Source organism: Pseudophryne corroboree, chromosome 7, assembly GCF_028390025.1.
Source record: "Pseudophryne corroboree isolate aPseCor3 chromosome 7, aPseCor3.hap2, whole genome shotgun sequence".
Taxonomy (NCBI): Eukaryota; Metazoa; Chordata; class Amphibia; order Anura; family Myobatrachidae; genus Pseudophryne; species Pseudophryne corroboree.
In genome coordinates, this window is record NC_086450.1 from 322,192,253 (window position 1) to 322,219,667 (window position 27,415).

The following is a 27,415-nucleotide window of genomic DNA, read 5'->3' on the forward strand; positions in this document are numbered from 1 at the left end:
AGAAGTTCCGCCTGGCTTAGAGCATTGTAGATTGCTCTTAGTTCCAGAATGTTTATGTGAAGAGACTTTTCCAGACTCGTCCATACTCCCTGGAAGTTTCTTCCTTGTGTGACTGCTCCCCAGCCTCTCAGGCTGGCGTCCGTGGTCACCAGGATCCAATCCTGAATGCCGAATCTGCGGCCTTCTAATAGGTGAGCCTTCTGCAACCACCACAGAAGTGACACCCTTGTCTTTGGTGACAGGGTTATTCGCAGGTGCATCTGCAGATGCGACCCTGACCATTTGTCCAACAGATCCCTTTGGAATATTCTTGCATGGAATCTGCCGAATGGAATTGCTTCGTAAGAAGCCACCATTTTTCCCAGGACTCTTGTGCATTGATGTACTGACACTTTTCCTGGTTTTAGGAGGTTCCTGACCAGATCGGATAACTCCTTGGCTTTTTCCTCTGGAAGGAAAACCTTTTTCTGAACCGTGTCCAGAATCATTCCTAGGAACAGCAGACGAGTTGTCGGGATTAAATGGGATTTTGGAATATTCAGAATCCACCCGTGTTGTCTTAGCACCTCTTGAGATAGTGCTAAAGCTGTCTCCAGCTGTTCTCTGGACCTTGCCCTTATTAGGAGATCGTCCAAGTATGGGATAACTAATACGCCTTTTCTTCGAAGAAGAATCATCATCTCGGCCATTACCTTGGTAAAGACCCGAGGCGCCGTGGACAATCCGAACGGCAGCGTCTGAAACTGATAGTGACAGTTTTGAACAATGAACCTGAGGTACCCCTGGTGTGCGGGGTAAATCGGAACGTGTAGATACGCATCCTTGATGTCCAAGGATACCATAAAGTCCCCTTCTTCCAGGTTCGCTATCACTGCTCTGAGTGACTCCATCTTGAACTTGAACTTTTTTATGTAGAGGTTCAAGGACTTCAGATTTAGAATAGGCCTTACCGAGCCATCCGGCTTCGGTACCACAAATAGAGTGGAATAATACCCCTTTCCTTGTTGTAATAGGGGTACTTTGACTATCACCTGCTGAGCGTACAGCTTGTGAATGGCTTCCAACACCCTCTCCCTTTCGGAAGAGACGGTTGGTAAGGCAGACTTCAGGAAACGATGAGGAGGATCCGTCTCTAATTCCAACCTGTACCCCTGAGATATTATCTGCAGGATCCAGGGGTCTACCTGCGAGTGAGCCCACTGCGCGCTGTAATTTTTGAGACGGCCCCCCACTGTCCCCGAGTCCGCTTGAGAGGCCCCAGCGTCATGCTGAGGTTTTTGCAGGAGCCGGGGAGGGCTTCTGTTCCTGGGAAGGAGCTGCCTGTTGGTGTCTCTTCCCTCTTCCTCTGCCTCGTGGCAGGTACGACAAGCCCTTTGCTCTCTTATTTTTGTAGGAGCGAAAAGGCTGCGGTTGAAAGGTCGGTGCCTTTCTCTGTTGGGGAGTGACTTGAGGTAAAAAAGTGGATTTCCCGGCAGTAGCCGTGGCCACCAAGTCTGATAGACCAACTCCAAATAACTCCTCCCCTTTATACGGCAAAACCTCCATGTGACGTTTTGAATCCGCATCGCCTGTCCACTGTCGTGTCCATAAGGCTCTTCTGGCTGAAATGGACATAGCACTCACCCGAGATGCCAGTGTGCAAATATCCCTCTGTGCATCACGCATATAGATAAATGCATCCTTTATTTGTTCTAACGACAGTAAAACATTGTCCCTATCTAGGGTATCAATATTTTCAATCAGGGATTCTGACCAAACTACTCCAGCACTGCACATCCAGGCAGTTGCTATAGCTGGTCGTAGTATAACACCTGCATGTGTGTATATATTCTTTTGAATAACTTCCATCTTTCTATCTGATGGATCCTTAAGTGCGGCCGTCTCAGGAGAGGGTAACGCCACTTGTTTGGATAAGCGTGTGAGCGCCTTGTCCACCTTAGGGGGTGTTTCCCAGCGCGCCCTAACCTCTGGCGGGAAAGGGTATAATGCCAATAACTTTTTTGAAATTATCAACTTTTTATCAGGAGCAACCCACGCTTCATCACACACGTCATTTAATTCTTCTGATTCAGGAAAAACTGTTTGTAGTTTTTTCACACCATACATAATACCCTGTTTTACGGTATCTGTAGTATCAGCTAAATGTAACGTCTCTTGCAGTGATCCTGTTGCCAGCAGGACTCACTGTAAAGAAAAAAACCTAAACTAAACTTTCTCTAAGCAGCTCTTTAGGAGAGCCACCTAGATTGCACCCTTCTCGTTCGGGCACAAAATCTAACTGGAGTCTGGAGGAGGGTCATAGGGGGAGGAGCCAGTGCACACCACCTGACCTAGTAAAGCTTTACTTTTTTGTGCCCTGTCTCCTGCGGAGCCGCTATTCCCCATGGTCCTTTCAGGAACCCCAGCATCCACTTAGGACGATAGAGAAACAATAAAAAAGAATTGGAGGCTACGGATTTTTACAAGTCTATGCTGTTGCTATTTCTGTTCCAGTGTTTATTTGTTTATGTCTATTAGGTTGCTTTTAAACTAATGTAGTCATGATGTACACTATGTTTTTTGTCACTATGTTGTAATTGCGAGGTGTGTCCTTGCATCTTATTTTGATTTTTTGCACTGTATGATTGTTGTTATGTGTTGCCATGGTGACTCATCTTCGTTCTGTTTGTTTCCCCCAGACCCTCCCGGCGCAGGTCCCGTGGGTTCCCTGTTTCCGCTGACGTCAGCGACCTGAAGCCGGAAGTACACGGACGGGTCCCAGGGCAGCGGCCGGTGACGGGCGGGAGAACGAACGGACGGTGAGTATAAATTTGTTCAGTTTGTATGACACATGTTATCCTGATGATGGGGTGAGACCCCGCGAAACGTTGACTAAAGTTCTTTAATCTTTACAAGTCTGGGAGTGCCGCCTTTTTTGTTCTGCTCTGCATCTGGGACTCATCACCCCTAGGAAGGGACACCAGCAAGTTACTGTGAGGTCACGCTGTCCTCTGTGAGTGCCGGATTTTGTACATTATATATGTACAGAATCTGAAAGAAAAAAAAACATGAAATCACATTGTATGATTTTTAAACAATTTATTTGTATATTCTTGCGGAAAATAAATATTTGGACAATCAAAACGTTTAAAGGTCCATACACATTAGACGATGTCGCTCTGTGAGCGACGTCGTCTAATGTTTCCCCTCCCGGGACGGGCGGTCGGCGGCCGACTGTACACACTGAGCGATATGACCGTTCATATCGCTCAGTAACGTCACGCCTCCGCCAACCCTGCATGCAGGTCGTGGACGACAGTTCAGATCCTGCATGCATGCACTGGCGACAGCGACGATCGTTGCCGACCTGCGGGGCCGCGCATCGGTCATCGCTGGCGGCATACACACTTGCCGATAAAATGAGCGACGCCGCTCAGGGAGGGGGAAAATGAGCGACATTGCTCCTTTTATCGGCAAGTATGTATGGGCATTAACTCAATACTTTGTAATATGGCCTTGGTTGGCAATTACAGAGGTCAAATGTTTCCTGTAGTTCTTGACCAGGTTTGCACACACTGTAGCAGGTATTTTGGCACACTCTTCCATGCAGATCTTCTCTAGATCTGTCATGTTTTGGGGCTGTCGCCGGGCAACACGGACTTTCAACACCCTCCACAGATTTTCTATTGGGTTGAGGTCTGGAGACTGGCTAGGCCACTCCAGGACCTTGAAATGCTTCTTACAGAGCCACTCCTTAGTTGCCCGGGTGGTGTGTTTGGTGTCATTGTCATGCTGGAAGACCCAGCCACGTTCCATCTTCAATGCTCTTACTGAGGGAAGGAGGTTTTTGCCCAAAATCTCACGATACATGGCCCCATTCATCCTCTCCTTAATACAGATCAGTCGTCCTGTCCCCTTTGCAGGAAAGCAGCCCCAAAGCATGATGTTTCCACCCCCATGCCTCACAGTGGGTATGGTGTTCTTGGGATGCCATTCATCATTCTTCTCCCTCCAAACACAGCGAGTGAAGTTTTTATACCAAAATTTTTAATTTTGCTCTCATCTGACCACATTACATTCTCCCAATCCTTCTCTGGATCATCCAGATGGTCGCTGGCAAACTTTAGACGGGCCTGGACATGTGCTGGCTTAAGTAGGGGGACCTTTCGGGCGTTGCAGGATTTCAATCCATGACGACGTAATGTGTTACTAATGGTAACCTTTGTGACTGTGGTCCCAGCTCTGTTGAGGTCATTGACCAGGTCCCCCCGTGTAGTTCTGGGCTGATTCCTCACCGTTCTCAAGATCATTGATACCCCACGAGGTGAGATCTTGCATGGAGCCCCAGGTCGAGGGAGATTGTCAGTGATCTTGTATTTCTTCCATTTTTTAATAATTGCGCCAACAGTTGATCTCACCAAGCTGCTTGCCTATTTCCGAGTAGCTCATCCCAGCCTTGTGCAGCTCTACAATTTTGTCCCTGGTGTCCTTAGACAGCTCTCTGGTCATGGCCATGGTGAAGAGGTAGCAGTCTGACTGTTTGAGGGTGTGGACAGGTGTCTTTTATACAGATAACCAGTTCAAACAGGTGCCATTAATACAGGTAATGAGTGGAGGATAGAAGAGCTTCTTAAAGAAGAAGTAACAGGTCTGTGAGAGCCAGAAATCTTGCTGCTTGGTAGGTGTCCAAATATTTATTTTCCACAAGAATATACTAGAAAATTGTTTAAAAATCATACAATGTGATTTCCTGTTTTTTTTTCTTTTCAGATTCTGTCTCTCACAGTTGAAGTGTACCTATAATGGAAATTATAGACCTCTCTCATCTTTTTAAGTGGTTCAACTTGCACAGTCGGTGGCTGTCCAAATACTTTTTTGCCCCATATATATATATATATATATATATATATATATAATTGGAGGACTTGTATTTGCATTTGTTCAGTACTGAAACATCTGGATAATGAGAGAACCATGTTAAATGATTCCTATTGTAAGATATGCTGTATATTTGTTTTTCACCATATTTCAAACAATTGACAGGATCTCACCTAATTTGTTTGTACAGCAAGTGCCTGTTCTCTCAAACCTGAATAATTAGGGTTCGATTCAATTGCGTGTGAGTGTTGCAAAGTGTCGTTGCAAAGGTGTGAAAATGTCAGTAATGTCACCTTATCTTGCCCCCTTCTCCTCCCCCAAGTATGGGGCTACTGTAACTACGATGTACAAGTTGCACTTATGACTAAATGAACTGACCCCATAAAAGTTTATGTATATAACTCAGGGCCGTAACTAGGTGTGTGCCGATTGTGCCTTGCCCACAGCGCACATGCACTGAAGGCGCACCATCGGCAGCACCCCCCTGCCCATACACGGCCGCAGCCACTGTCGATACATCACTAAAGAGTCCAGCGCTGCTGCCAGAGCTGCCGCGCGGCATTCCCCTTCCCCCTTCCCGGTCTTCTCCCCCGCACTGCCGCCTGTCCCCCATCGCCCACCGGACGGAGCCTCTGCCTCTGAAGGGAGCAGGTGACAGCCTACCTTTTAGCTCCGCCTCCCAGGCATTCAGACCAATGGGTAATTGGTCTTTGTACACGATGTCACGCTACGCTTGCTCACTCTGTCTGCATTTCATTTCCTGTGAAGAAGGGCAGTGGAGGAGCTGAGCAGCAATGCCAGGAGGAGGTTGCCATTGACAGAGAGTGAGTGAAAGTGACATCTGCCTGACAAAGTAAAGGAGAGGGGGGCCAATCATATATATATATATATATATATATATATATATATATATATAGTGTTTGGATACTCTTAGTATAGTGTGTTTATTGCTGTGACAAGACTTGTCAGTGCCACCAGTGTGGATGTATATGAAACTTTTCTAGAAGTGTACAGGGCACCTAGGGCTGTTCAATGTAATCGGAGATATACATACATACATAGTGTTCTCTACCCATGCTTTATTTCTTGGCTAGTCTGCCTGGCAAAATATGGGGGGGTGTCAGTTCCCTACTTTTCCTGGTGAACTTGGACCCCTAGATACACCCCTGACTCTGCTGCTGTAATGTGTAAAAAAAAAAAAAAAAAGGGTCTCTGCCTGCCGTAATGTGTAAAAAAAAAAAAGGGTCTCTGCCTGCCGTAATGTGTAAAAGGGAGCTCTACTTGCCTAATGTGTAAAAGTGAGCTCTGACTGCTGTACTGTGTAAAAGGGGGCTCTGCCTGCTATAATGTATAAAAGGGAGCTATGCCTGCCATAATGTGTAAAAGAGAGCTCTGTGGCCACGCCCCTTCCCCATGAAGCCACACACCTGTATTTTTGATGTGCACCTGCGGACTGTCGCTTATTTGTATATAGGGGGGGGGGGGGGGGCGCCGATGCTGTTTCTTGCACACGGCGCTAAAATATCTGGTTACGGCACTGATATAAGTAAATGACAAGATTTCCCCAAGGACAGAATTCCAAGCATGTTAAATAAGTATAATTATATACAATGTACAGCAGATGGCAGTAATGATACATAGTGTAACGTAACATCACACAAAACAAAAGCAATGCATGTGAGCATAGGAAGTGCACAGTGCACACAGCAGTCTTGTGATCTCTCCATTCAGTTCCTGTTTCCTGCAAACTATTTTGTTCCATTAGGACTTGCAGCAGCAGAGAGTGGTGAACACAGGTTGGTTTCAGAATCATAGCTGCTAACATCTTTTGTTTTATGCATTATGTAGTGCAATGTGTGTTGTTTTTGCAGTCCTTGAAGTAAAGATCTACTGTACTAGTTTACACTTGTTTAGTATTGCTGTCTGAGCAGTACAGCTTTAGGTTGCAAATTAATGTCAAGCTTTCAGTTCAGATAGGTGTGTGTGTGTTTTCTTTCACTTTGTGGTTTTAAAATATGACTTTATGTCACGAGGCTGAAGTTAGCTTCTTATTCAAGCTCCAGCTTCTTATTCACTTCTTATTCGAGCTCCAGCTTCTTATTCAGATCATTCAGTTTTGCAAGGGTTAATGAGTCTTGTGCAACAAATTTGACACCTGAAATTCACAGAGTAGGGTCCCTTTCATATGACCCACCTGTATTTTGGCTTGCCCAACGATGGTTTGGGCATGAAATACGCTGGCAAAGTGGGCACATACACTATAATTTACCATTTTGAATAAGTAGCTGTAGTTTTGCAAGGGTTAACGAGTCTCGGGCAACAAATTTGACACCTGAAATCAACTGAGTCGGGTCACTTGCATATGACCCACATGGATATTGTCTTGCCCAACACTGGATTGGGCATGAAATACGCTGGCCAAGTGGGCACAAACACAGTATTATGAATTACTATTTTGAATAAGTAGCTGTAGTTTTGCAAGGGTTAACGAGTCTCGTGCAACAATTTTGACACCTGAAATCAATAGAGTCGGGTCACTTGCATATGACCCACATGGATTTTGCCTTGCCCAACACTGGTTTGGCCAAGAAATACGCTGGCAAGGTGGGCACAAACACAGTATTATGAATTACTATTTTGAATAAGTAGCTGTAGTTTTGCAAGGGTTAACGAGTCTCGGGCAACAATTTTGACACCTGAAATCAATAGAGTCGGGTCACTTGCATATGACCCACATGGATTTTGCCTTGCCCAACACTGGTTTGGGCATGAAATACGCTGCCCAAGTGGGCACCTTAACACTATCATTTCTCTAACGTCCTAGTGGATGCTGGGAACTCCGAAAGGACCATGGGGAATAGCGGCTCCGCAGGAGACTGGGCACAACTAAAAGAAAGCTTTTAGACTACCTGGTGTGCACTGGCTCCTCCCACTATGACCCTCCTCCAAGCCTCAGTTAGATTTCTGTGCCCGGCCGAGCTGGATGCACACTAGGGGCTCTCCTGAGCTCCTAGAAAGAAAGTTTATTTTAGGTTTTTTATTTTACAGTGAGACCTGCTGGCAACAGGCTCACTGCATCGAGGGACTAAGGGGAGAAGAAGCGAACCTACCTGCTTGCAGCTAGCTTGGGCTTCTTAGGCTACTGGACACCATTAGCTCCAGAGGGATCGACCGCATGGAACTGGCCTTGGTGTTCGTTCCCGGAGCCGCGCCGCCGTCCCCCTTACAGAGCCAGAAGCAAGAAGAGGTCCGGAAAATCGGCGGCAGAAGACATCAGTCTTCACCAAGGTAGCGCACAGCACTGCAGCTGTGCGCCATTGCTCCTCATGCACACTTCACACTCCGGTCACTGAGGGTGCAGGGCGCTGGGGGGGGGCGCCCTGAGCAGCAATAAAAACACCTTGGCTGGCAAATATATCACAATATATAGCCCCAGAGGCTATATATGTGATAAATACCCCTGCCAGAATCCATAAAAAAGCGGGAGAAAAGTCTGCGAAAAAGGGGCGGAGCTATCTCCCTCAGCACACTGGTGCCATTTTCTCTTCACAGTGCAGCTGGAAGACAGCTCCCCAGGCTCTCCCCTGTAGTTTGCAGGCTCAAAGGGTTAAAAAGAGAGGGGGGGCACTAAATTTAGGCGCAATATTGTATATACCAGCAGCTATTGGGAAAAATTCACTCAATATAGTGTTAATCCCTAAATTATATAGCGCTCTGGTGTGTTCTGGCATACTCTCTCTCTGTCTCCCCAAAGGGCTGTGTGGGGTCCTGTCCTCAGTCAGAGCATTCCCTGTGTGTGTGCGGTGTGTCGGTACGGCTGTGTCGACACGTTTGATGAGGAGGCTTATGTGATGGCAGAGCAGATGCCGATAAATGTGATGTCGCCCCCTGTGGGGCCGACACCAGAGTGGATGGATAGGTGGAAGGTATAAACCGACAGTGTCAACTCCTTACATAAAAGGCTGGATGACGTAACAGCTATGGGACAGCCGGCTTCTCAGCCCGCGCCTGCCCAGGCGTCTCAAAGGCCACCAGGGGCTCAAAAACGCCCGCTCCCTCAGATGGCAGACACAGATGTCGACACGGAGTCTGACTCCAGTGTCGACGAGGTTGAGACATATACACAATCCACTAGGAACATCCGTTACATGATCCCGGCAATAAAAAATGTGTTACACATTTCTGACATTAACCCAAGTACCACAAAAAAAGGGTTTTATGTTTGGGGAGAAAAAGCAGGCAGTGTTTTGTTCCCCCATCAAATGAGTGAATGAAGTGTGAAAAAGCGTGGGTTCCCCCGATAAGAAACTGGTAATTTCTAAAAAGTTACTGATGGCGTACCCTTTCCCGCCAGAGGATAAGTTACGCTGGGAGATATCCCCTAGGGTGGATAAGGCGCTCACACGTTTGTCAAAAAAGGTGGCACTGCCGTCTTAGGATACGGCCACTTTGAAGGTACCTGCTGATAAAAAGCAGGAGGCTATCCTGAAGTCTGTATTTACACACTCAGGTACTAGACTGAGACCTGCAGATAGTGCTGCTGCAGCGTGGTCTGTAACCCTGTCAAACAGGGATACTATTTTGCGAACATAAGACGTCGTCTTATATATGAGGGATGCACAGAGGGATATTTTGCCGGCTGGCATCCAGAATTAATGCAATGTCCATTCTGTCAGGAGGGTATTAGAGACCCGACACTGGACAGGTGATGCTGACTTTAAAAGGCACATAGAGCCTTATAAGGGTGAGGAATTGTTTAGGGATGGTCTCTGGGACCTCGTATCCACAGCAACAGCTGGGAAGAAAACATTTTTTCCTCGGGTTTCCTCACAGCCTAAGAAAGCACTGTATTATCAGGTACAGTCCTTTCGGCTTCAGAAAAGCAAGCGGGTCAAAGGCGCTTCCTTTCTGCACAGAGATGAGGGAAGAGGGAAAAAGATGCACCAGTCAGCCAGTTCCCAGAATCAAAATTCTTCCCCCGCTTCCTCTGAGTCCACCGCATGACGCGGGGACTCCACAGGCGTAGCCAGGTACGGTGGGGGGCCGCCTCAAAAATTTCAGCGATCAGTGGGCTCGCTCACAGGTGGATCCCTGGATCCTTCAAGTAGTATCTCAGGGGTACAAGCTGGAATTCGAGGTGTCTCCCCCCCGCCGTTTCCTCAAATCTGCCTTGCCGACAACTCCCTCAGGCAGGGAGGCTGTGCTAGAGGAAATTCACAAGCTGTATTCCCAGCAGGGGATAGTCAAGGTGCCCCTACTTCAACAAGGACGGGGTTACTATTCCACACTGTTTGTGGTACCGAAACCGGACGGTTCGGTGAGACCCATTTTCTCTGACGTCCTAGTGGATGCTGGGAACTCCGTAAGGATCATGGGGAATAGCGGCTCCGCAGGAGACTGGGCACAAAAGTAAAGCTTTAGGACTACCTGGTGTGCACTGGCTCCTCCCCCTATGACCCTCCTCCAAGCCTCAGTTAGATTTTTGTGCCCGGCCGAGAAGGGTGCACACTAGGGGCTCTCCTGAGCTTCTTAGTGAAAGTTTAGTTTTAGGTTTTTTATTTTCAGTGAGACCTGCTGGCAACAGGCTCACTGCATCGAGGGACTAAGGGGAGAAGAAGCGAACCTGCCTGCTTGCAGCCAGCTTGGGCTTCTTAGGCTACTGGACACCATTAGCTCCAGAGGGACCGAACACAGGCCCAGCCTCGGAGCTCGGTCCCAGAGCCGCGCCGCCGGCCCCCTTACAGAGCCAGAAGCAAGAAGAGGTCCGGAAAAATCGGCGGCAGAAGACATCAGTCTTCAACAAGTAGCGCACAGCACTGCAGCTGTGCGCCATTGTTACTCAGGCACACTTCACACTTCGGTCACTGAGGGTGCAGGGCGCTATGGGGGGGGCGCCCTGAGCAGCAATGTAAACACCTTGGCTGGCATAAATACACCACATATAACCCCCAGGGCTATATGGATGTATTTTAACCCCTGCCAGAACTCACCAAAAAGCGGGAGAAAAGGCCGCCGAGAAGGGGGCGGAGCCTATCTCCTCAGCACACGGGCGCCATTTTCCATCACAGCTCCGCTGGAAGGACGTCTCCCTGACTCTCCCCTGCAGTCCTGCACTACAGAAAAGGGTAAAAAAGAGAGGGGGGCACTAATTTGGCGCAGTTTTAATACTAACAGCAGCTATAAAGGGAAAAGCACATTTTATAGTGGTATTCCTGTCTATATATAGCGCTCTGGTGTGTGCTGGCATACTCTCCCTCTGTCTCCCCAAAGGGCTAGTGGGGTCCTGTCCTCTATCAGAGCATTCCCTGTGTGTGTGCGGTGTGTCGGTCTGATTGTGTCGACATGTTTGAGGAGGAAAATGAGATGGAGGCGGAGCAATTGCCTATTATAGAGTTGTCACCCCCTAGGGAGTCGACACCTGAGTGGATGAGCTTATGGAAGGAATTGCGTGACAGTGTCAGCTCTTTACGACAGACAGTTGATGACATGAGACAGCCGGCTACTCAGCTTGTGCCTGTCCAGGGGTCTCAAACGCCATCAGGGGCTTTAAAACGCCCGTTACCTCAAATGGCAGACACAGACACGGATACTGACTCCAGTGTCGATGATGAGGAGACAAACGTGACTTCCACTAGGGCCACACGTTACATGATTGAAGCAATAAAAAATGTATTGCATATCTCTGATAATACAAGTACCACTAAAAAGGGTATTATGTTTGGTGAGAAAAAACTGCCTGTAGTTTTTCCTGTATCCGAGGAATTAAATGAAGTGTGTGATGAGGCGTGGGTTTCCCCCGATAAAAAACTGATAATTCCTAAAAGGTTATTGGCATCGTACCCTTTCCCGCCAGAGGATAGGGCACGTTGGGAAACACCCCCTAGGGTGGATAAAGCGCTCACACGCTTGTCTAAACAGGTAGCACTACCTTCTCCTGATACGGCCGCCCTAAAGGAACCTGCCGATAGAAAGCTGGAGAATATCCTAAAATGTATATACACTCACACGGGTGTTATACTGCGACCAGCAATCGCCTCAGCCTGGATGTGCAGTGCGGGCCTGGCGTGGTCGGATTCCCTGACTGAAAATATTGATACCCTAGATAGGGACAGTATATTACTGACTATAGAGCATTTGAAGGATGCATTTCTATATATGCGTGATGCACAGAGGGATATTTGCCGACTGGCATCAAGAGTTAGCGCGCTGTCCATTTCTGCAAGAAGAGGTTTATGGACGCGGCAGTGGTCAGGTGATGCGGATTCTAAAAGGCACATGGAAGTATTGCCTTATAAGGGGGAGGAGTTATTTGGGGTAGGTCTATCAGACCTGGTAGCCACGGCAACTGCTGGAAAATCCACATTTTTACCCCAGGTAGCTTCTCAACCTAAGAAGACGCCGTATTATCAGGCGCAGTCCTTTCGGCCCCATAAGGGCAAGCGGGCAAAAGGCGCCTCATTTCTGCCCCGTGGCAGAGGGAGAGGAAAAAGGCTGCAACAAACAGCCAGTTCCCAGGAACAAAAGCCCTCTCCCGCCTCCGCAAAGTCCTCAGCATGACGCTGGGGCTTTACAAGCGGACTCAGGCACGGTGGGGGCCCGTCTCAAGAAGTTCAGTGCGCAGTGGGCCCACTCGCAAGTGGACCCCTGGATCCTTCAGGTGGTATCTCAGGGGTACAAATTGGAATTCGAGACGTCTCCCCCTCGCCGTTTTCTAAAGTCTGCTTTACCGACGTCTCCCTCAGACAGGGAGGCAGTATTGGAAGCCATTCACAAGCTATATTCCCAGCAGGTGATAATCAAGGTACCCCTCCTACAACACGGAAAGGGGTACTATTCCACACTATTTGTGGTACCGAAGCCGGACGGCTCGGTGAGACCAATTTTAAACCTAAAATCCTTGAACACTTACATACAAAGGTTCAAATTCAAGATGGAGTCACTCAGAGCAGTGATTGCAAACCTGGAAGAAGGGGACTATATGGTGTCTCTGGACATCAAAGATGCTTACCTACATGTCCCAATTTACCCTTCTCACCAAGGGTACCTCAGGTTTGTGGTACAGAACTGTCACTATCAGTTTCAGACGCTGCCGTTTGGATTGTCCACGGCACCCCGGGTCTTTACCAAGGTAATGGCCGAAATGATGATACTCCTTCGAAGGAAGGGAGTTTTAGTTATCCCTTACTTGGACGATCTCCTGATAAGGGCAAGATCCAGGGAACAGTTGGAAGTCGGAGTAGCACTATCTCAGATAGTGCTGCGCCAGCACGGTTGGATTCTCAATATTCCAAAATCGCAGCTGATCCCGACGACACGACTTCTATTCCTAGGGATGATCCTGGACACAGTCCAGAAAAAGGTGTTTCTCCCGGAGGAGAAAGCCAGGGAGTTATCCGAACTAGTCAGAAATCTCCTAAAACCAGGCCAAGTCTCAGTGCATCAATGCACAAGGGTCCTGGGAAAGATGGTGGCTTCTTACGAAGCAATCCCATTCGGCAGATTCCACGCAAGAACCTTCCAGTGGGATCTGCTAGACAAATGGTCCGGGTCGCATCTTCAGATGCATCAGCGGATAATCTTGTCACCAAGGACAAGGGTGTCTCTCCTGTAGTGGTTGCAGAGTGCTCATCTTCTAGAGGGCCGCAGATTCGGCATTCAGGACTGGGTCCTGGTGACCACGGATGCCAGCCTGAGAGGCTGGGGAGCAGTCACACAGGGAAGAAATTTCCAGGGCTTGTGGTCAAGCCTGGAGACATCACTTCACATAAATATCCTGGAGCTAAGGGCCATCTACAATGCTCTAAGCCTAGCAAGACCTCTGCTTCAAGGTCAGCCGGTGCTGATCCAGTCAGACAACATCACGGCAGTCGCCCACGTAAACAGACAGGGCGGCACAAGAAGCAGGAGGGCAATGGCAGAAGTTGCAAGGATTCTTCGCTGGGCGGAAAATCATGTGATAGCACTGTCAGCAGTGTTCATTCCGGGAGTGGACAACTGGGAAGCAGACTTCCTCAGCAGACACGACCTCCACCCGGGAGAGTGGGGACTTCACCCAGAAGTCTTCCACATGATTGTGAACCGTTGGGAAAAACCAAAGGTGATCATGATGGCGTCCCGCCTCAACAAAAAACTAGACAGGTATTGCGCCAGGTCAAGGGACCCTCAGGCAATAGCTGTGGACGCTCTGGTAACACCGTGGGTGTACCAGTCAGTGTATGTGTTCCCTCCTCTGCCTCTCATACCCAAGGTACTGAGAATCATAATAAGGAGAGGAGACAGGACTATACTCGTGGCTCCGGATTGGCCAAGAAGGACTTGGTACCCGGAACTTCAAGAGATGCTCACAGAGGACCCGTGGCCTCTACCTCTAAGAAGGGACCTGCTCCAGCAGGGACCCTGTCTGTTCCAAGACTTACCGCGGCTGCGTTTGACGGCATGGCGGTTGAACGCCGGATCCTGAAGGAAAAAGGCATTCCGGATGAAGTCATCCCTACCCTGATCAAAGCCAGGAAGGATGTAACCGTACAGCATTATCACCGTATTTGGCGTAAATATGTTGCGTGGTGCGAGGCCAGGAAGGCCCCTACAGAGGAATTTCAACTGGGTCGTTTCCTGCATTTCCTGCAAACAGGACTGTCTATGGGCCTAAAATTAGGGTCCATTAAGGTTCAAATTTCGGCCCTGTCGATTTTCTTCCAGAAAGAACTGGCTTCAGTACCTGAAGTTCAGACGTTTGTCAAGGGGGTACTGCATATACAGCCTCCTTTTGTGCCTCCAGTGGCACCTTGGGATCTCAATGTAGTTTTGGGGTTCCTAAAATCACATTGGTTTGAACCACTCACCACTGTGGACTTAAAATATCTCACATGGAAAGTGGTAATGCTGTTGGCCCTTGCTTCAGCCAGGCGTGTCTCAGAATTGGCGGCTTTATCCTATAAAAGCCCTTACCTAATTTTTCATACGGACAGGGCAGAATTGAGGACTCGTCCTCAATTTCTCCCTAAGGTGGTTTCAGCGTTTCACTTGAACCAGCCTATTGTGGTACCTGCGGCTACTAGGGACTTGGAGGACTCCAAGTTGCTGGACGTAGTCAGGGCCCTGAAAATATATGTTTCCAGGACGGCTGGAGTCAGAAAATCTGACTCGCTGTTTATCCTGTATGCACCCAACAAGCTGGGTGCTCCTGCTTCTAAGCAGACTATTGCTCGTTGGATTTGTAGTACAATTCAGCTTGCACATTCTGTGGCAGGCCTGCCACAGCCAAAATCTGTAAAAGCCCATTCCACAAGGAAGGTGGGCTCATCTTGGGCGGCTGCCCGAGGGGTCTCGGCTTTACAACTTTGCCGAGCAGCTACTTGGTCAGGGGCAAACACGTTTGCTAAATTCTACAAATTTGATACCCTGGCTGAGGAGGACCTGGAGTTCTCTCATTCGGTGCTGCAGAGTCATCCGCACTCTCCCGCCCGTTTGGGAGCTTTGGTATAATCCCCATGGTCCTTACGGAGTTCCCAGCATCCACTAGGACGTCAGAGAAAATAAGAATTTACTTACCGATAATTCTATTTCTCGTAGTCCGTAGTGGATGCTGGGCGCCCATCCCAAGTGCGAATTGTCTGCAATACTTGTACATAGTTATTGTTACAAAAATCGGGTTATTATTGTTGCGAGCCATCTTTTCAGAGGCTCCTCTGTTATCATGCTGTTAACTGGGTTCAGATCACAGGTTGTACAGTGTGATTGGTGTGGCTGGTATGAGTCTTACCCGGGATTCAAAATCCTTCCTTATTGTGTACGCTCGTCCGGGCACAGTATCCTAACTGAGGCTTGGAGGAGGGTCATAGGGGGAGGAGCCAGTGCACACCAGGTAGTCCTAAAGCTTTACTTTTGTGCCCAGTCTCCTGCGGAGCCGCTATTCCCCATGGTCCTTACGGAGTTCCCAGCATCCACTACGGACTACGAGAAATAGAATTATCGGTAAGTAAATTCTTATTTTAAATTTGAAATCCTTGAACACATACATAAAAATATTCAAGTTCAAGATGGAATCGCTCAGGGCGGTTATTGCAAGCCTGGAGGAGGGGGATTACATGGTATCCCTGGACATCAAGGAGGCTTAGTTACATGTCCCCATTTACCATCCTCACCAGGAGTACCTCCGATTTGTGGTACAGGATTGCCATTACCAATTCCAAACACTGCCGTTTGGACTGTCCACGGCACCGAGGGTCTTTACCAAGGTAATGGCAGAAATGATGATACTCCTTCGAAAAAGGGAGTTTTAATTATCCCGTACTTGGACGATCTCCTTATAAAGGCGAGGTCCAAGGAGCAGTTGTTGGTCGGAGTAGCACTATCTCGGGAAGTGCTACAACAGCACGGATGGATTCTATACATTCCAAAGTCACAGCTGGTTCCTACCACACGCCTACTGTTCCTGGGGATGGTTCTGGACACAGAGCAGAAAAAAGTGTTTCTCCCGCGGGAGAAAGCCAAGGAGCTGTCATCTCTAGTCAGAGACCTCTTGAAACAAAAACAGGTATCGGTGCATCACTGCACACGAGTCCTGGGAAAAATGGTAGCTTCTTACGAAGCAAAATTCCATTCGGCAGGTTCCATGCAAGAACCTTTCAGTGGGACCTCTTGGACAAGTGGTCGGGATCGCATCTTCAGATGCATCGGCTGATAACCCTGTCTCCAAGGACCAGGGTATCTCTACTGTGGTGGCTGCAGAGTGCTCATCTTCAAGAGGGCCGCAGATTCGGCATACAGGACTGGGTCCTGGTAACCACGGATGCCAGCCTTCGAGGCTGGGGGGCAGTCACACAGGGAAGAAATTTCCAAGGACTTTGGTCAAGTCAGGAGTCGTCCCTACACATAAATATTCTGGAACTGAGGGCAATTTACAATGCCCTAAGTCTGGCAAGGCCTCTGCTTCAAAACCAGCCGGTACTGATCCAATCAGACAACATCACGGCAGTCGCCCATATAAACCGACAGGGCGGCACAAGAAGCAGGATGGCGATGGCTGAAGCAACAAGGATTCTCCGATGGGCGGAAAATCACGTCTTAGCACTGTCAGCAGTGTTCATTCCGGGAGTGGACAACTGGGAAGCAGACTTCCTCAGCAGACACAACCTACACCCGGGAGAGTGGGGACTTCATCCAGAAGTCTGCCAACTGTTGGTAAACCGTTGGGAAAGGCCACAGGTGGACATGATGGCGTCCCGCCTAAACAAAAAACTAGATATTGCGCCAGGTCAAGGGACCCTCAGGCAATAGCTGTGGACGCTCTAGTGACACCGTGGGTGTACCAGTCGGTTTATGTATTCCCTCCTCTGCCTCTCATACCAAAGGTACTGAGAATAATAAGAAAACGAGGAGTAAGAACGATACTTGTGGTTCCGGATGGGCCAAGAAGAGCTTGGTACCCAGAACTTCAAGAAATGATATCAGAGGACCCATGGCCTCTACCGCTCAGACAGGATCTGCTACAGCAGGGGCCCTGTCTGTTCCAAGACTTACCGCGGCTGCGTTTGACGGCATGGCGGTTGAATTCCGGATCCTAAAGGAAAAGGGCATTCCGGAGGAAGTCATTCCTACGCTGATAAAAGCCAGGAAAGAAGTAACCGCAAACCATTATCACCGTATTTGGCGAAAATATGTTGCGTGGTGTGAGGCCAGGAAGGCCCCAACAGAGGAATTTCAGCTGGGTCGTTTTCTGCACTTCCTACAGTCAGGAGTGACTATGGGCCTAAACTTGGGTTCCATTAAGGTCCAGATTTCGGCTCTGTCGATTTTCTTCCAGAAAGAACTGGCTTCACTGCCTGGAGTTCAGACATTTGTAAAGGGAGTGCTTCATATTCAGCCCCCTTTTGTGCCTCCTGTGGCACTTTGGGATCTCAACGTGGTGTTGAGTTTCCTAAAATCACATTGGTTTGAGCCACTTAAAACTGTGGATTTGAAATATCTCACGTGGAAAGTGGTCATGTTATTGGCCTTGGCTTCGGCCAGGCGTGTGTCAGAATGGGCGGCTTTGTCATGTAAAAGCCCTTATCTGATTTTCCATATGGATAGGGCAGAATTGAGGACTCGTCCCCAGTTTCTCCCTAAGGTGGTATCAGCTTTTCACTTGAACCAACCTATTGTAGTGCCTGCGGCTACTAGGGACTTGGAAGATTCCAAGTTACTGGACGTAGTCAGGGCCTTAAAAAATTATATTTCCAGGACGGCTGGAGTCAGGAAAACTGACTCGCTTTTTATCCTGTAGGCACCCAACAAAATAGGTGCTCCTGCTTCTAAGCAGACTATTGCTCGCTGAATTTGTAGCACAATTCAGCTGGAGCATTCTGCGGCTGGATTGCCACATCCTAAATCAGTAAAAGCCCATTCCACGAGGAAAGTGGGCTCATCTTGGGCGGCTGCCCGAGGGGTCTCGGCTTTACAACTTTGCCGAGCTGCAACTTGGTCAGGGGCAAACACGTTTGCTAAATTCTACAAATTTGATACCGTGGCTGAGGAGGACCTTGAGTTCTCTCATTCGGTGCTGCAGAGTCATCCGCACTCTCCCGCCCGTTTGGGAGCTTTGGTATAATCCCCATGGTCCTTTCGGAGTTCCCAGCATCCACTAGGACGTTAGAGAAAATAAGATTTTACTCACCGGTAAATCTATTTCTCGTAGTCCGTAGTGTATGCTGGGCGCCCATCCCAAGTGCGGATTGTCTGCAATACTTGTATATAGTTATTGTTAACTAAAGGGTTATTGTTATGAGCCATCTGTTGAGAGGCTCAGTTATGTTTCATACTGTTAACTGGATATGGTATCACGAGTTATACGGTGTGATTGGTGTGGCTGGTATGAGTCTTACCCGGGATTCAAAATCCTTCCTTATTGTGTCAGCTCTTCCGGGCACAGTATCCTAACTGAGGCTTGGAGGAGGGTCATAGTGGGAGGAGCCAGTGCACACCAGGTAGTCTAAAAGCTTTCTTTTAGTTGTGCCCAGTCTCCTGCGGAGCCGCTATTCCCCATGGTCCTTTCGGAGTTCCCAGCATCCACTACGGACTACGAGAAATAGATTTACCGGTGAGTAAAATCTTATTTTCCATTATGAATAAGTAGCTGTAGTTTAGCAAGGGTTAGCGAGTCTCGGGCAACAATTTTGACACCTGAAATCAATAGAGTCGGGTCACTTGCATATGACCCACATGGATTTTGCATTGCACAACACTGGTTTGGCTATGAAATACGCTGGCAAGGTGGGCACATACACAGTATTATGAATTACTATTTTGAATAAGTAGCTGTAGTTTTGCAAGGGGTAACGAGTCTCGGGCAACAAATTTGACACCTGAAATCAACTGAGTCGGGTCACTTGCATATGACCCACATGGATATTGTCTTGCCCAACACTGGATTGGGCATGAAATACGCTGGCAAAGTGGGCACATACACAGTATTATGAATTACTATTTTCTCTAACGTCCTAAGTGGATGCTGGGGACTCCGTAAGGACCATGGGGAATAGCGGCTCCGCAGGAGACTGGGCACAAAAGTAAAGCTTTAGAACTACCTGGTGTGCACTGGCTCCTCCCTCTATGACCCTCCTCCAAGCCTCAGTTAGATTTTTGTGCCCGAACGAGAAGGGTGCACACTAGGTGGCTCTCCTGAGCTGCTTAGTGAAAAGTATTGCCTTATTAAGGGGAGGAGTTATTTGGGGTCGGTCTTTCAGACCTGGTGGCCACGGCAACAGCTGGGAAATCCACGTTTGTACCCCAGGTCGCCTCTCAACATGAGAAGACGCCGTATTATCAGGCGCAGTCTTTTCGTGGACAAGCGGGCAAAAGGTTCCTCATTTCTGCCCCGTGACAGAGGGAGAGGAAAAAGGCTGCAGAAATCAGCCAGTTCCCAGGAACAGAAACCCTCTCCCGCCTCTGCCAAGCCCTCAGTATGACGCTGGGGCTTTACAAGCAGAATCAGGCACGGTGGGGGGCCCGTCTCAATGAATTTCAGCGCGCAGTGGGCTCACTCGCAAGTAGACCCCTGGATCCTTCAGGTGATATCTCAGGGGTACAAATTGGAATTCGAGACGTCTCCCCCTCGCCGTTTCCTAAAGTCGGCTTTACCGATGTCTCCTTCTGACAGGGAGACAGTTTTGGAAGCCATTCACAAGCTGTATTCCCAGCAGGTGATAATCAAGGTACCCCTCTTGCAACAGGGAACGGGGTATTATTCCACACTGTTGTGGTACCGAAGCCGGACGGCTCGGTGAGACCGATTCTAAATCTAAAATCTTTGAACACTTACATACAGAGGTTCAAATTCAAGATTGAGTCACTCAGAGCAGTGATTGCGAACCTGGAAGAAGGGGACTACATGATGTCTCGAGACATCAAGGATGCTTACCTTCATGTCCCAATTTACCCTTCTCACCAAGGGTACCTCAGGTTTATGGTACAGAACTGTCACTATCAGTTCAGACGCTGCCGTATGGATGGTCCACGGCACCCCGAGTCTTTACCAAGGTAATGGCCGAAATGATGATATTCCTTCGAAGGAAGGGAATTTTAGTTATCCCTTACTTGGACGATTCCCTGATAAGGGTAAGATCCAGGGAACAGTTGGAGGTCGGTGTAGCACTATCTCAGGTAGTGTTGCGGCAGCACGATTGGATTCTCAATATTCCAAAATCGCAGCTGGTTCCGACGACTCGTCTTCTGTTCCTAGGGATGATCCTGGACACAGTCCAGAAAAAGGTGTTTCTCCCGGAGGAGAAAGCCAGGGAGTTATCCGAGCTAGTCAGGAACCTCCTAAAACCGAGCCAACTCTCAGTGCATCAATGCACAAGGGTTCTGGGTAAAATGGTGGCTTCCTACGAAGCAATCCCATTCGGCAGATTCCACGCAAGAACTTTCCAGTGGGACCTGCTGGACAAATGGTCCGGGTCGCATCTTCAGATGCATCAGCGGATAACCCTGTCACCAAGGACAAGGGTGTCCCTCCTGTGGTGGTTGCAGAGTGCTCATCTTCTAGAGGGCCGCAGATTCGGCATTCAGGACTGGGTCCTGGTGACCACAGATGCCAGCCTGCGAGGCTGGGGAGCAGTCACACAGGGAAGGAATTTCCAGGGCTTATGGTCAAGCCTGGAGACATCACTTCACATAAATATCCTGAAGCTAAGGGCCATTTACAATGCTCTAAGCTTAGCAAGACCTCTGCTTCAAGGTCAGCCGGTGTTGATCCAGTCGAATAACATCACGGCAGTCACCCACGTAAACAGACAGGGTGGCACAAGAAGCAGGAGGGCAATGGCAGAAGCTGCAAGGATTCTTCGCTGGGCGGAAAATCATGTGATAGCACTGTCAGCAGTATTCATTCCGGGAGTGGACAACTGGGAAGCAGACTTCCTCAGCAGACACGACCTCCACCCGGGAGAGTGGAGACTTCACCCAGAAGTCTTCCACATGATTATAAACCATTGGGAAAAACTCGACAGGTATTGCGCCAGGTCAAGGGACCCTCAGGCAATAGCTGTAGACGCTCTGGTAACACCGTGGGTGTACCAGTCAGTGTATGTGTTCCCTCCTCTGCCTCTCATACCCAAGGTACTGAGATTGATAAGATGGAGAGGAGTAAGCACTATATTCGTGGCTCCGGATTGGCCAAGAAGGACTTGGTAACCGGAACTTCAAGAGATGCTCACGGAGGATCCGTGGCCTCTACCTCTAAGAAGGGACCTGCTCCAGCAAGGACCCTGTCTGTTCCAAGACTTACCGCGGCTGCGTTTGACGGCATGGCGGTTGAACGCCGGATCCTGAAGGAAAAAAGGCATTCCGGATGAAGTCATCCCTATCCTGATCAAAGCCAGGAAGGATGTAACCGCAAAACATTATCACCGCATTTGGCGAAAATATGTTGCGTGGTGCGAGGCCAGTAAGGCCCGACGGAGGAAATTCAACTGGGTCGATTCCTACATTTCCTGCAAACAGGAGTGTCTATGGGCCTGAAATTGGGGTCCATTAAGGTTCAAATTTCGGCCCTGTCAATTTTCTTCCAAAAAGAACTAGCTTCAGTCCCTGAAGTTCAGACGTTTGTAAAAGGGGTACTGCATATACAGCCTCCTTTTGTGCCTCCAGTGGCACTTTGGGATCTCAATGTAGTTTTTTGGGTTCCAAAAGTCACATTGGTTTGAACCACTTAAATCTGTGGAGTTAAAATATCTCACATGGAAAGTGGTCATGCTGTTGGCCCTGGCCTGGGCCAGGCGCGTGTCAGAATTGGCGGCTTTATCCTGTAAAAGCCCTTATCTGATTTTCCATTCGGACAGGGCGGAATTGAGGACTCGTCCTCAGTTTCTCCCTAAGGTGGTTTCAGCGTTTCACCTGAACCAACCTATTGTGGTGCCTGCGGCTACTAGGGACTTGGAGGACTCCAAGTTGCTAGACGTTGTCAGGGCCCTGAAAATATATGTTTCCAGGACGGCTGGAGTCAGAAAATCTGACTCGCTGTTTATCCTGTATGCACCCAACAAGCTGGGTGCTCCTGCTTCTAAGCAGACTATTGCTCGTTGGATTTGTAGTACAATTCAGCTTGCACATTCTGTGGCAGGCCTGCCACAGCCAAAAATCTGTAAATGCCCACTCCACAAGGAAGGTGGGCTCATCTTGGGCGGCTGCCCGAGGGGTCTCGGCTTTACAACTTTGCCGAGCAGCTACTTGGTCAGGAGCAAATACGTTTGTAAAATTCTACAAAATTGATACCCTGGCTGAGGAGGACCTGGAGTTCTCTCATTTGGTGCTGCAGAGTCATCTGCACTCTCCCGCCCGTTTGGGAGCTTTGGTATAATCCCCATGGTCCTTACGGAGTCCCCAGCATCCACTTAGGACGTTAGAGAAAATAAGAATTTACTTACCGATAATTCTATTTCTCGTAGTCCGTAGTGGATGCTGGGCGCCCATCCCAAGTGCGGATTGTCTGCAATACTGGTACATAGTTATTGTTACCAAAAAATCGGGTTATTGCTGTAGTGAGCCATCTTTTCTAGAGGCTCCTCTGTTATCATGCTGTTAACTGGGTTTAGATCACGAGTTATACGGTGTGATTGGTGTGGCTGGTATGAGTCTTACCCGGGATTCAAAATCCTTCCTTATTGTGTACGCTCGTCCGGGCACAGTATCCTAACTGAGGCTTGGAGGAGGGTCATAGGGGGAGGAGCCAGTGCTCACCAGGTAGTTCTAAAGCTTTACTTTTGTGCCCAGTCTCCTGCGGAGCCGCTATTCCCCATGGTCCTTACGGAGTCCCCAGCATCCACTACGGACTACGAGAAATAGAATTATCGGTAAGTAAATTCTTATTTTGAATAAGTAGCTGTAGTTTTGCAAGGGTTAACGAGTCTCGGGCAACAATTTTGACACCTGAAATCAATAGAGTCGGGTCACTTGCATATGACCCACATGGATTTTGCCTTGCCCGACACTGGTTTGGGCATAAAATACGCTGGCAAGGTGGGCATATACACAGTATTATGAATTTACTATTTTGAATAAGTAGCTGTAGTTTTGCAAGGGTTAACGAGTCTCGGGCAACAATTTTGACATCTGAAATCAATAGAGTCGGGTCACTTGCATATGACCCACATGTATTTTGCCTTGCCCAACACTGATTTGGGCATGAAATACGCTGCCCAAGTGGGCACCTTAACACTATATTTTTCTATTATGAATAAGTAGCTGTAGTTTTGCAAGGGTTAACGAGTCTCGGGCAACAATTTTGACACCAGAAATCAATAAAGTCGGGTCACTTGCATATGACCCACATGGATTTTGCCTTGCCCGACACTGGTTTGGGCATGAAATACGCTGGCAAGGTGGGCATATACACCGTATTATGAATTACTATTATGAATAAGTAGCTGTAGTTTTGCAAGGGTTAACGAGTCTCGGCAACAAATTTGACACATGAAATCAACTGAGTCAGGTCACTTGCATATGACCCACATGGATTTTTCCTTGCCCAACACTGGTTTGGGCATGAAATACGCTGGCAAAGTAGGCACCTTAACACTATCATTTTCTATTATGAATAAGTAGCTGTAGTTTGGCAAGGGTTAACGAGTCTCGGGCAACAATTTTGACACCTGAAATCAACTGAGTCGGGTCACTTGCATATGACCCACGTGTATTCTGCCTTGCCCAACACCAACACTGGTTTGGGCATGAAATACGCTGCCCAAGTGGGCACCTTAACACTATCATTTTCCATTATGAATAAGTAGCTGTAGTTTTGCTAGGGTTAACGAGTCTCGGGCAACAATTTTGACACCTGAAATCAACTGAGTCGGGTCACTTGCATATGACCCACATGAATTTTGCCTTGCCCAACACTGGTTTGGGCATGAAATACGCTGCCCAAGTGGGCACCTTAACACTATCATTTTCCATTATGAATAAGTAGCTGTAGTTTTGCAAGGGTTAACGAGTCTCGGGCAAAAAATTTGACACCTGAAATCAACTGAGTCAGGTCACTTATTCAAAATAGTAATTCATAATACTGTGTATATGCCCACCTTGCCAGCGTATTTCATGCCCAAACCAGTGTCGGGCAAGGCAAAATCCATGTGGGTCATATGCAAGTGACCCGACTCTATTGATTTCTAGTGTCAAAATTGTTGCCCGAGACTCGTTAACCCTTGCCAAACTACAGCTACTTATTCATAATAGAAAATGATAGTGTTAAGGTGCCTACTTTGCCAGCGTATTTCATGCCCAAACCAGTGTTGGGCAAGGAAAAATCCATGTGGGTCATATGCAAGTGACCTGACTCAGTTGATTTCAGGTGTCAAATTTTTTGCCCGAGACTCGTTAACCCTTGCAAAACTACAGCTACTTATTCATAATAGAAAAAGATAGTGTTAAGGTGCCCACTTGGGCAGCGTATTTCATGCCCAAATCAGTGTTGGGCAAGGCAAAATCCATGTGGGTCATATGCAAGTAACCCGACTCAGTTGATTTCAGCTGTCAAAATTGTTGCCCGAGACTCGTTAACCCCTGCAAAACTACAGCTACTTATTCAAAATAGTAATTCATAATACTGTGTATATGCCCACCTTGCCAGCGTATTTCATGCCCAAACCAGTGTCGGGGAAGGCAAAATCCATGTGGGTCATATGCAAGTGACCCGACTCTATTGATTTCTGGTGTCAAAATTGTTGCCCGAGACTCGTTAACCCTTGCAAAACTACAGCTACTTATTCATAATAGAAAAAGATAGTGTTAAGGTGCCTACTTTGCCAGCGTATTTCATGCCCAAACCAGTGTTGGGCAAGGCAAAATACATGTGGGTCATATGCAAGTGACCCGACTCAGTTGATTTCAGGTGTCAAAATTGTTGCCCGAGACTCGTTAACCCTTGCAAAACTACAGCTACTTATTCAAAATGGTGAATTATAGTGTATATGCCCACTTTGCCAGCGTATTTCATGCCCAAACCAGCGTTGGGCAAGCCAAAATACATGTGGGTCATATGAAAGGGACCCTACTCTGTGAATTTCAGGTGTCAAATGTGTTGCCCAATACTCATTAACCCTTGCAAAACTGAATGATCTGAATAAGAAGCTGGAGCTCGAATAAGTAGTGAATAAGAAGCTGGCCGAATAAGAAGCTAACTTCAGCCTCGTCTTTATGTCACTGTTATATTAGATTTCCTAGAATTATACTTTGGATCTTGGCATTTCAATTATCTGTTACTGCTTTTCCACCAAAATCCCTGGTGTGACCTGACTTTCTTTACCCGGCATTTTGCCGGGTCTCACTCGCCAGTGTCCCAGTTTCCACTGCACTGTTCCTGTTTCCACTGGGTTTTTCCTGGTTCGACACCATTTGCACTGAATAAGGAAAAAACCCGGGAAAGCACACTAAAACCTGTGTTGTCATAGTAACTCTCCTGCCTTCTCACTGAGGGCGGGATGTACGAAAGGGAAAATGCAGTAAGACCCCGCCAACCCCCTCCTCCCCTCACCTGTATCTAGGTGCCACTCCACGTCCCCCAGCTCCTTCTCCCCTGCAGTACAACCATTTCTGCTTCCGGCTGCAGTGGGGAGAAGGAAGAGCCGGGGACTCCCAGCACATGTCACTTCCCGGGGCTGGGAGGTGATGGACCCCACAGAGAACCCCCCCGCGCACCTTCTGACAGGTATCACGGGGGGCCTCTGTCACTGCATTGCGATGTTAATTGTATATGTTAGTGCATATGTGATTAGCATCGCTGCGGTGGGCGGCATTTTATTTTAATACATCCCGGCCTGTGTGACCAGCACCCTCTCTGTTCTCCGTCTCCTGTGCCCAGCACCCGATCTGCAGCTTGTGTGTGCCCTGCTCTCCCTACAGCAACCATCATGTAAATTAGCCTCGCCAGCGTCCTCTCTGTGCTCTAACATCTGTGCCCAGCGCCCAATCTGTAGTCTGTGTGTGCCCAGCCCTCCCAACAGTGTCCCAGCGTCTCTTCTGCTCCCTAGGCGATGACAGGTCCCCCAATCAGGAGGGACCAATCAGCGGCTTTCTGTAAATTACAGGGTCAAAATTCCTGTGTTAGAGCTGTTTCCACTGCAGCTTACCTGGGAAAAACCCACTTTCTCTGACGTCCTAGTGGATGCTGGGAACTCCGTAAGGACCATGGGGGAATAGCGGCTCCGCAGGAGACTGGGCACAACTAAAGAAAGCTTTAGGTCACCTGGTGTGCACTGGCTCCTCCCACTATGACCCTCCTCCAAGCCTCAGTTAGATTTTGTGCCCGGCCGAGGTTGGATGCACACTAGGGGCTCTCCTGAGCTTCTAGAAAGAAAGTATAGAATTAGGTTTTTTATTTTCAGTGAGACCTGCTGGCAACAGGCTCACTGCAGCGAGGGACTAAGGGGAGAAGAAGCGAACCTGCCTGCTTGCAGCCAGCTTGGGCTTCTTAGGCTACTGGACACCATTAGCTCCAGAGGGATCGACCGCAGGCCCAGCCTTGGTGTTCGGTCCCGGAGCCGCGCCGTCGTCCCCCTTACAGAGCCAGAAGCAAGAAGAGGTCCGGAAAATCGGCGGCAGAAGACATCAGTCTTCACCAAGGTAGCGCACAGCACTGCAGCTGTGCGCCATTGCTCCTCATACACACTTCACACTCCGGTCACTGAGGGTGCAGGGCGCTTGGGGGGGGCGCCCTGAGCAGCAATAAAAACACCTTGGCTGGCAAAAATACCACAATATATAGCCCCAGAGGCTATATATGTGGTAAATACCCCTGCCAGAATCCAGAAAAAAGCGGGAGAAAAGTCCGCGAAAAAGGGGCGGAGCTATCTCCCTCAGACACACTGGCGCCATTTTCTCTTCACAGTGCAGCTGGAAGAAAGCTCCCCAGGCTCTCCCCTGTAGTTTTCAGGCTCAAAGGGTTAAAAAGAGAGGGGGGGCACTAAATTTAGGCGCAATATTATATATACAAGCAGCTATTGGGGAAATTTCACTCAGTTATAGTGTTAATCCCCACATTATATAGCGCTCTGGTGTGTGCTGGCATACTCTCTCTCTGTCT

The 27,415-nt window shown here is 48.4% G+C and overlaps 1 protein-coding gene across 2 annotated transcripts in view; it reads left to right on the forward strand.

Moving 5' to 3' along the window:
- The first annotated feature begins 2,678 nt into the window (after positions 1 to 2,678).
- The window catches only part of NAGA (alpha-N-acetylgalactosaminidase), a 101,411-nt gene continuing 76,674 nt past the window's right edge, over positions 2,679 to 27,415 (forward strand). Inside the window, exon 1 of one of the 2 annotated variants that reach the window (XM_063934311.1) lies at positions 2,679 to 2,798. The gene's annotated coding sequence lies outside the window, so the exon portion shown is untranslated. Of the gene's footprint in view, positions 2,799 to 6,536; positions 6,654 to 27,415 lie in introns of those variants that run through there. The other variant, XM_063934310.1, reaches the window with a different exon arrangement.